Raw genomic sequence first — 7,086 nt, 5'->3', positions numbered from 1 at the left:
AGAGCCTGTCTTCTCGTTGTCTTGTGCAGGAGGGGGCGAGAAGCCCAAGATGATACTAGAATACTGCATGCCCACCCCTGTGCCCACCCTGGTGGATCACGTTCCCTCTCCTGTGATGACTCCTGCTTGTCCCCCATGTGGTGGCTCCAGTCCACCCCCCACCTGTGATGGCTCCTGTCCCCCATGTTGTGACTCCAGTCCACCCCCCGCCTGTGATGGCTCCTGTCCCCCATGTTGTGGCTCCAGTCCACCCCCACCTGTGGTGGCTCTTGTCCCCCCTGTGGTGGATCCTGTCTCCGCCCTGGGTGGCTTCTGTCCCAGTCCTGGAACAGCCCCTGCAGCGAGGGTGAAGTTCTTGATGGGCCTCTTCTCGTAAGGGCTCAGCTCAAAATTAATATGGAAAGGTGGGCGAGTAAGTAAGTGAAGGTATGTGTGAATGGCTGGATGAATTAGTGAAAGGGTGAATGGATGAATGAAAGATTGAATAAATGGATAATGAGAGAGGATAGAAGGATTGATGAGTGAGGGGAAGGATGAAGAGAAAATGTAAATAGCTGGATGTATGGGTGGAAGGGTAGCTGGATGATTGATGAGGGGAAAGATGGATGAGGGGAAGGATGATGGATGGAGGGGAAGGATGGATGGATGAGGGGAAGGATAAATGGATGAGGGGAAGGATGGATGGATGGATGGAGGGGAAGGATGGATGGATGAGGGGCAGGATACATGGATGGGATGGATGGATGGGTGAGGGGAAGGATGATGGATGAGGAGAAGGATGGATGGAGGGGAAGGATGGATGGATGAGGGGCAGGATAAATGGATGGGATGGATGGATGGGTGAGGGGAAGGATGGATGAAAGGAAGGATGGATGAGGGGAAGGATGGATGGATGACGGGAAAGGATGGATGATGAGGGGAAGGATGGATGGATGGATGATGAGGGGAAGGATGGATGGATGGATGATGAGGGGGTGGGTGAAAGGATGGATGATGAGGAGAAGGGTGGATGGATGGGTGATGAAGGGGTGGGTGAAAGGATGGATGGATGGATGATGAGGGAATGGATGGATGATGAGGGGGTGGGTGAAAGGATGGATGGATGATGAGGGGAAGGATGGATGGGTGATGAGCGGAAGGGTGGATGATGAGGGAAAAGGATGGATGGATGATGAGGGGAAGTATGGATGGATGATGAGTGGAAGGACAGATGGATGGATGGATGGATGATGAGGGAAAAGGATGGATGGATGATGAGGGAAAAGGATGGATTGATGATGAGGGAAAAGGATGGATGATGAAGGGAAGGATGGATGGATGATGAGGGGATGGATGGATGGATGATGAGGGGAAGGACAGATGGATGGATGGATGGATGATGGGTGGGTGAAAGGATGGATGGATGGAGAGTGGGTGAAAGGATGAAAGGATGGATGGATGGATAAGTGGGTGGGTGGATGGATGGATGGACAATGAGTGGGTGGGTGAAAGGATGGATGGATGGATGATGAGTGGGTGGGTGAAAGGATGGATGGATGAGTGGGTGGGTGGATGGTGGGTGGGTGAAAGGATGGATCAGTGGATTGGATGGTGGGTGGGTGAAAGGATGGATGGGTGGGTGGATGGTGGGTGGGTGGATGATGGGGGGTAGGTGGATGAGTGAAATGATGGATGGATTGATAAGTGCAAGGGTGAATTAATGGACATATGAGTGAAAGGGTGGGTGTAAGGAAGGATGAGTGAGTGAAAGGGAGGGTAGATGGACAAAAGGATGAATAGATGTGTGAAGGACTGAAATGATAGATGGATGAGTGATGGGGCAATGGATGGATTCATGAGTGGATGAGTAGATGGAGGATGGGTGGGTGGATGGATGGATGGAAGGAAGGCTAAGTGAAAGGGTCGATGGAGAGAGAAAGGGAGGATGGATGGATGACTAAAAGAGTGGATGGGTGGAAGGATTAGTAAGTGAAAGGATGGCTGGATTGGTGAAAGGGTAAATGGCTGAATGGATGAGTGAATGGATGAATGGGATGAAGAGTGGATGGATAAGTGTACAGATGGATAGTGTGAAAGGGTGGATGGATGGATGGATAATGGAGGATGAGTGAAAGGATGGATGAGGGGATGGATGAAGGGATGGATGAGTGAAATTATAGATGGAAGGATACATGATGGAGAGGTTTTCAAATGGTTGAATATGTTTGGAAATGGCTGGGCTTACTTATATACTATTGCGCGACCTCTGATGTGTCTGTAAAACGTACCTATTATCTTGAAGTTTTGTCCTGAATTTTGACCTCCTGTTCTGAATTTGTGTCCTGAATTTTGACCCTTTGTCCTGAATTTTTACACTCACCGTCCTGAATTTGCACCAATGCCAGTTGGTCACCCTACCCCTGACCCTCAGCCCCATCACAAAATCACCAGGGCGGTGTTCACATGCAGCAGGTTCGGTGCACATTTCAAAATTTGCAAACATTCGTGACAAGAATTTTCAATTCTATTAAGGACAAGGAGGCGAGGATTATGCTTTCTCATTTCTTTAATGAAATGCTCAGCAGCCAATCAAAAAACAGAACTACAAATCCCATGAACACTTGGGAATGACCTCAGGAAACAGTATAAAAGGTCCATAAATCAGTCTTTCTTCCTCTTTCTTTCTGTACCAAGTTCGATATCAAATAACAATCCCAAATAAAGTAAGAGAATCAGCTCCAGGCAGGCTGCCGAAATCCACAACATCTTCCACGCAAAGGAGGTAACATCCGGGGTCCGTGCACACGGAGACAGGTGAGGCTCATGATGTAAAACCAAATCACTTCTGGTCGGAACCTGAAACAGAGACAGAGCCGTAATATCCCAACATCAAGGGAGTAAGAAATATAGGGGAGGGAAAAAATACAGAATTCTTCACAACTGTAACAATACAGATTCGATATACAGTACATGCTAATATAAAATTAAGCATAGTCCGGGTGGGATAATCCTCGCCTCCTTGTCCTTAATAGAATTGAAAATTCTTGTCACGAATGTTTGCAAATTTTGAATTCTATGTCAGGACAGGAGGCTCCGATTATGCTTGTTCAAAGCTTGTCAATTACAACAGAGGCAACACTAGCAATAGGTTTATAATAGAATTGCTTAAAAACAGAATCCGAAGACCAGTCTGCAGCCTTCATGATATCAAACAAAGTTACACCCATAGAGAAGGCTTTGGAGGCCATCGCCCCTCTAGCAGAATGCGCCCCAAACACAGAGATATCAATGCCTGCCTCAGACATAAGCCAGCGCACCCAACGAGCCAATGTAGCTGGTGCTACGGGGCGAAAAGGCTTCTGTAAAGCTATCAACAGCTGACCTTGCAAATCCGCGCGTAAAGAAGCGGTACTCACCTCGTAATCTTTCAAACATTGCACCACACACAGGTTGGGATGATCAGGGAATGAAGGATAGGAAATGGATGAGGTGTTGGTTTTAGTCCTTCGAGAAAGAGTAAAAGTAACACCTTCTGGTGTGAAGGAACGGCCCGCTAGGTCCAAAGCCCTAATATCTGAAACACGTCTGCAAGACACTAGGCATAATAACATTGTCAGCTTTGCAGACAACTGTTTTCTAGACAATAGAAGATTAGAAGGCCAGGCCTCCAAGAATCTCAGGACAATCGAAACATCCCACATAGACACATACTTCGGTGTGGGAGGTTTCGCGAGGCGGATGCCTTTCAGAAGTTTGGACAGTAAGTGATGTTCCCCAACAGGTTTACCATCAATATGGATGTGACCTGCCGAAATCGCCGACCTGAAACTATTAACAGTCCGGTAGGCAAGGCCCGACGTGGCCAAAGAAGTCAAGAAATTTATAACTAGACCAACATCTGCCGAAACGGGATCAACCTCCCGTTGAGCACACCAATCACTCCAGCGTTTCCAGGCTCCCCGATACCGCTTGTGGGTATTGGGAGACCAGGCGTTACTGATAAAAGTGGCAGCGTCGCTAGAAATGCCTGGGACCGACCAGCGATCCCCGAAATTCGCCACGCCAGTAATTGGAGAGTGCCGGCAAGAATGAGGGGATGCGGAGACCCGAGAGGATCCTGCAATAGAGTCCGCTTCTGGGGAAGAAGGAGAGGAGGGGCGCAGCACATTTCCAGGAGAACCGGGAACCATGCCTGAGCTTTCCACAAGGGAGCAATCAGAATTAGCTCCGCCCGAAAGCGTTTGGCGTAAGCCAGGACTCTGGGAAGCATCATGAACGGGGGAAATGCATAACAAAGAGTCGAGGGCCACTGTTGGAGAAAAGCATCCGTGGCCAGAGCTGATGGGTCCGGTCTCCAGCTGTAAAACTGGGGAAGCTGCGTATTGAGGCGAGAGGCAAACAGATCCAGGTGACACTGGCCCCAATGATGAACAAGGGCACGGAAGACTCGAGGGTGAAGCCTCCAGTCGCTGTAGTCCCGAAGATGACGGGAGTGCCAGTCCGCCACTTGATTGTTGCGGCCCGGAAGATACTCGGCAATAACTGTGATCTTCCGATGAAGGCAAAAATGCCAAAAATCTTTGGCAATCTCCGCTAAGATCTTGGACCGTGTCCCGCCCAGTTTGTTCACATAACGGACTGCCGACACGTTGTCCATCCGGAGAAGGATGCAACAATTCGCCTGCAGGGGGGGAAAAACACCGGATCGCAAAGGACCCTGCCAGGAGTTCCAGGCAATTGATGTGAAGGGACAATTCTTGGGGAGACCAACGACCCCCCGTCGAGACGGACCCGCAACGGGCTCCCCAGCCCCATTGGCTGGCATCCGATTCTATCACCAGTTCCGGAGAAGACCCGAATAGGGCTCGACCGTTCCATGCCTCCATGTGGTCTAGCCACCATTGCATCTCCATCCGCACTTCCTCCGAGAGAGGAATTTGATCTGAATAGCGGAGACCTTTCCGAAGATGCTGAATCTTCAAGCGTTGCATCGCCCGGTAATGTAAGGGACCCGGGAAGATGGCTTGAATGGAGGACGCCAGAAGGCCCACTACACGCGCCAACGACCTCAACGACACAGTCTGTCTGGAAATAACAGACGTCAACTCTCTCCTGATGTAACGGAGTTTCTGATTGGGCAAGAGAAGTTGACAAGTCAAGGAATCGATCCGAAACCCCAGAAAGTCGATAGATTGAGCGGGAACCAAAACCGATTTGGGTACATTGACTAGAAAACCCAGAGATTGTAAAAGGGTGATTGCCCACTCCAGATGCTGCAAGAGCTTGAGGGGACACTCCGCCATAAAAAGGATGTCGTCCAGGTAAATAATCAGTCTGACCCCCCTGGAACGAAGGTGTTCCACCACAGGCCTCAACAATTTCGTGAAGCACCACGGAGCTGACGAGAGACCGAACGGGAGAACCTGGTACTCGTACCACTGACCCAGCCATTGAAATTGAAGGAATCTGCGATGGGGACTGTATATCGGGATGGATAAATAAGCATCTTTCAGGTCCAACCGGACCATCCAATCCCCTTCCCGAAGGAGATCCCTCAGAAGATGGATGCCCTCCATCTTGAAATGTCTGTACACAACCCCGCTGTTGAAGTCTTTCAGGTTGAGAACTAGGCGAGAGCCGCCTCCCTTTTTCTCCACCAGAAAGACTGAGCTGACAAAGCCCTGAGGATGGCGTACTGTTGGAGCAATCGCTCCCTTGCTGAGGAGCTCCTGAATCTCCCTTGACATACTTTCTCGAGAGTGACATGAAAAAAGCATGGGGGTCGGCAGACGGGTCTGATGAATTGGGTGATAGAATTCGATTCTGAACCCTTGAACGGTTTCCAGCACCCAAGCATCGCTGGAGATCATGCGCCAATTGTTTAGAAAAAAACTGAATCCTGCCCCCCAGCATTACATCGCATGCCTGAATCAAGCTCACCTGTAGCTCCGGAATCCTGGTACTGTCCCTGGTGACCACCAGATCGTCCCTTGCCGTACTGGCCTTTTCCTTTCCGGGAAGGATAGAAATTTGCGCGGGTGGAATAACCGGCGTCATACTGACCGCCGCGCTGGTGAGGAACTCCCCTGTGGGACTGCTGCTGTGACCCGCGGCCGAACGACCGTCCCCGTCGTCCGGCCTTGCTGAAAACCGGGCGCATAGCCCGGCGCAAAGACGCCTGCGCCTTGTCAATGCCGCTAAAGGCGGACACGAATTTGGTCAACTCTTTCAGGAAAGGTTGACCAAAAAGGAGGCCTTGCGCCTCCGGGCCGGCTTCAGACGTGGCCAATTCCGCCAATTTAGGGTCAAGCTTGAGGAGAATAGATCTGCGTCTCTCCGCTGAAATGGCGCAATTAACGTTGCCAAACATACAGACAGCTCGCTGAGCCCATTCGATAAGTTCGTCAGGGTTGACGGTCGCGGATGCCTCCTTGGCCTTGAAGCCCAAATCCAATATCTTAGAGAGAGGACCCAGCATATCCATTAACTTGTCCTGACAGGACCTCCATGAACGGTCAAGACCTTTCTTGGGGTCTTTGGCGTACTTCTTGAGGTACGTCACCATCATTGGATCCACCTCAGGTGTCTCCGCCATGTTGTCTGCGAGATCAGGCCTCGGACACTCCGAGCGTAGACGAGCTCTGACAGGAGCCTCGAAGGGGTGCCGAACGTGCGCCTCAAGATAGGCGGCCACAGCTGGAGCTGGCAACCAGGACGTCGAGTTGGGGTGGATAATATCCTCCGGCTCAAAGTTCAAAAGAAGAGGACGTTCAGGTGCGTCCACAAAACGTTCTTTACGGAGGCGCTTCTTCGGGGGGGAAGAGTCGTGCTCCGAGGAAGCCTGAGCCTGGTCCGACTCGTCGACCAGAGTAGACACAGAAGCTTTGGTTTTGTCCGAAGACAAGGCCCGTGCCAGCCTTTGAAAGTCCGACTTATGCGGGTTGAGAGGGGACTTCGTAGCCTTTTGAGAAGGCGGCAACCACCCCTGCTGCACAGCATAATCACTGAGATGTCTCTTGAGAGGGGTAATGGCTCGAACCAAGGCCTTGTTGACAGAAAATTGGACACCCTTGTCCAACTCCTCGACCAGGTTGTACTCCATGGAGT

The sequence above is a fragment of the Lissotriton vulgaris genome, chromosome 7 (genome assembly GCF_964263255.1).
Source record: "Lissotriton vulgaris chromosome 7, aLisVul1.2, whole genome shotgun sequence".
In the NCBI taxonomy this organism is placed as follows: Eukaryota; Metazoa; Chordata; class Amphibia; order Caudata; family Salamandridae; genus Lissotriton; species Lissotriton vulgaris.
The sequence above is the reverse complement of the archived record's forward strand: the minus strand, read 5'-3'. Positions refer to the sequence as shown.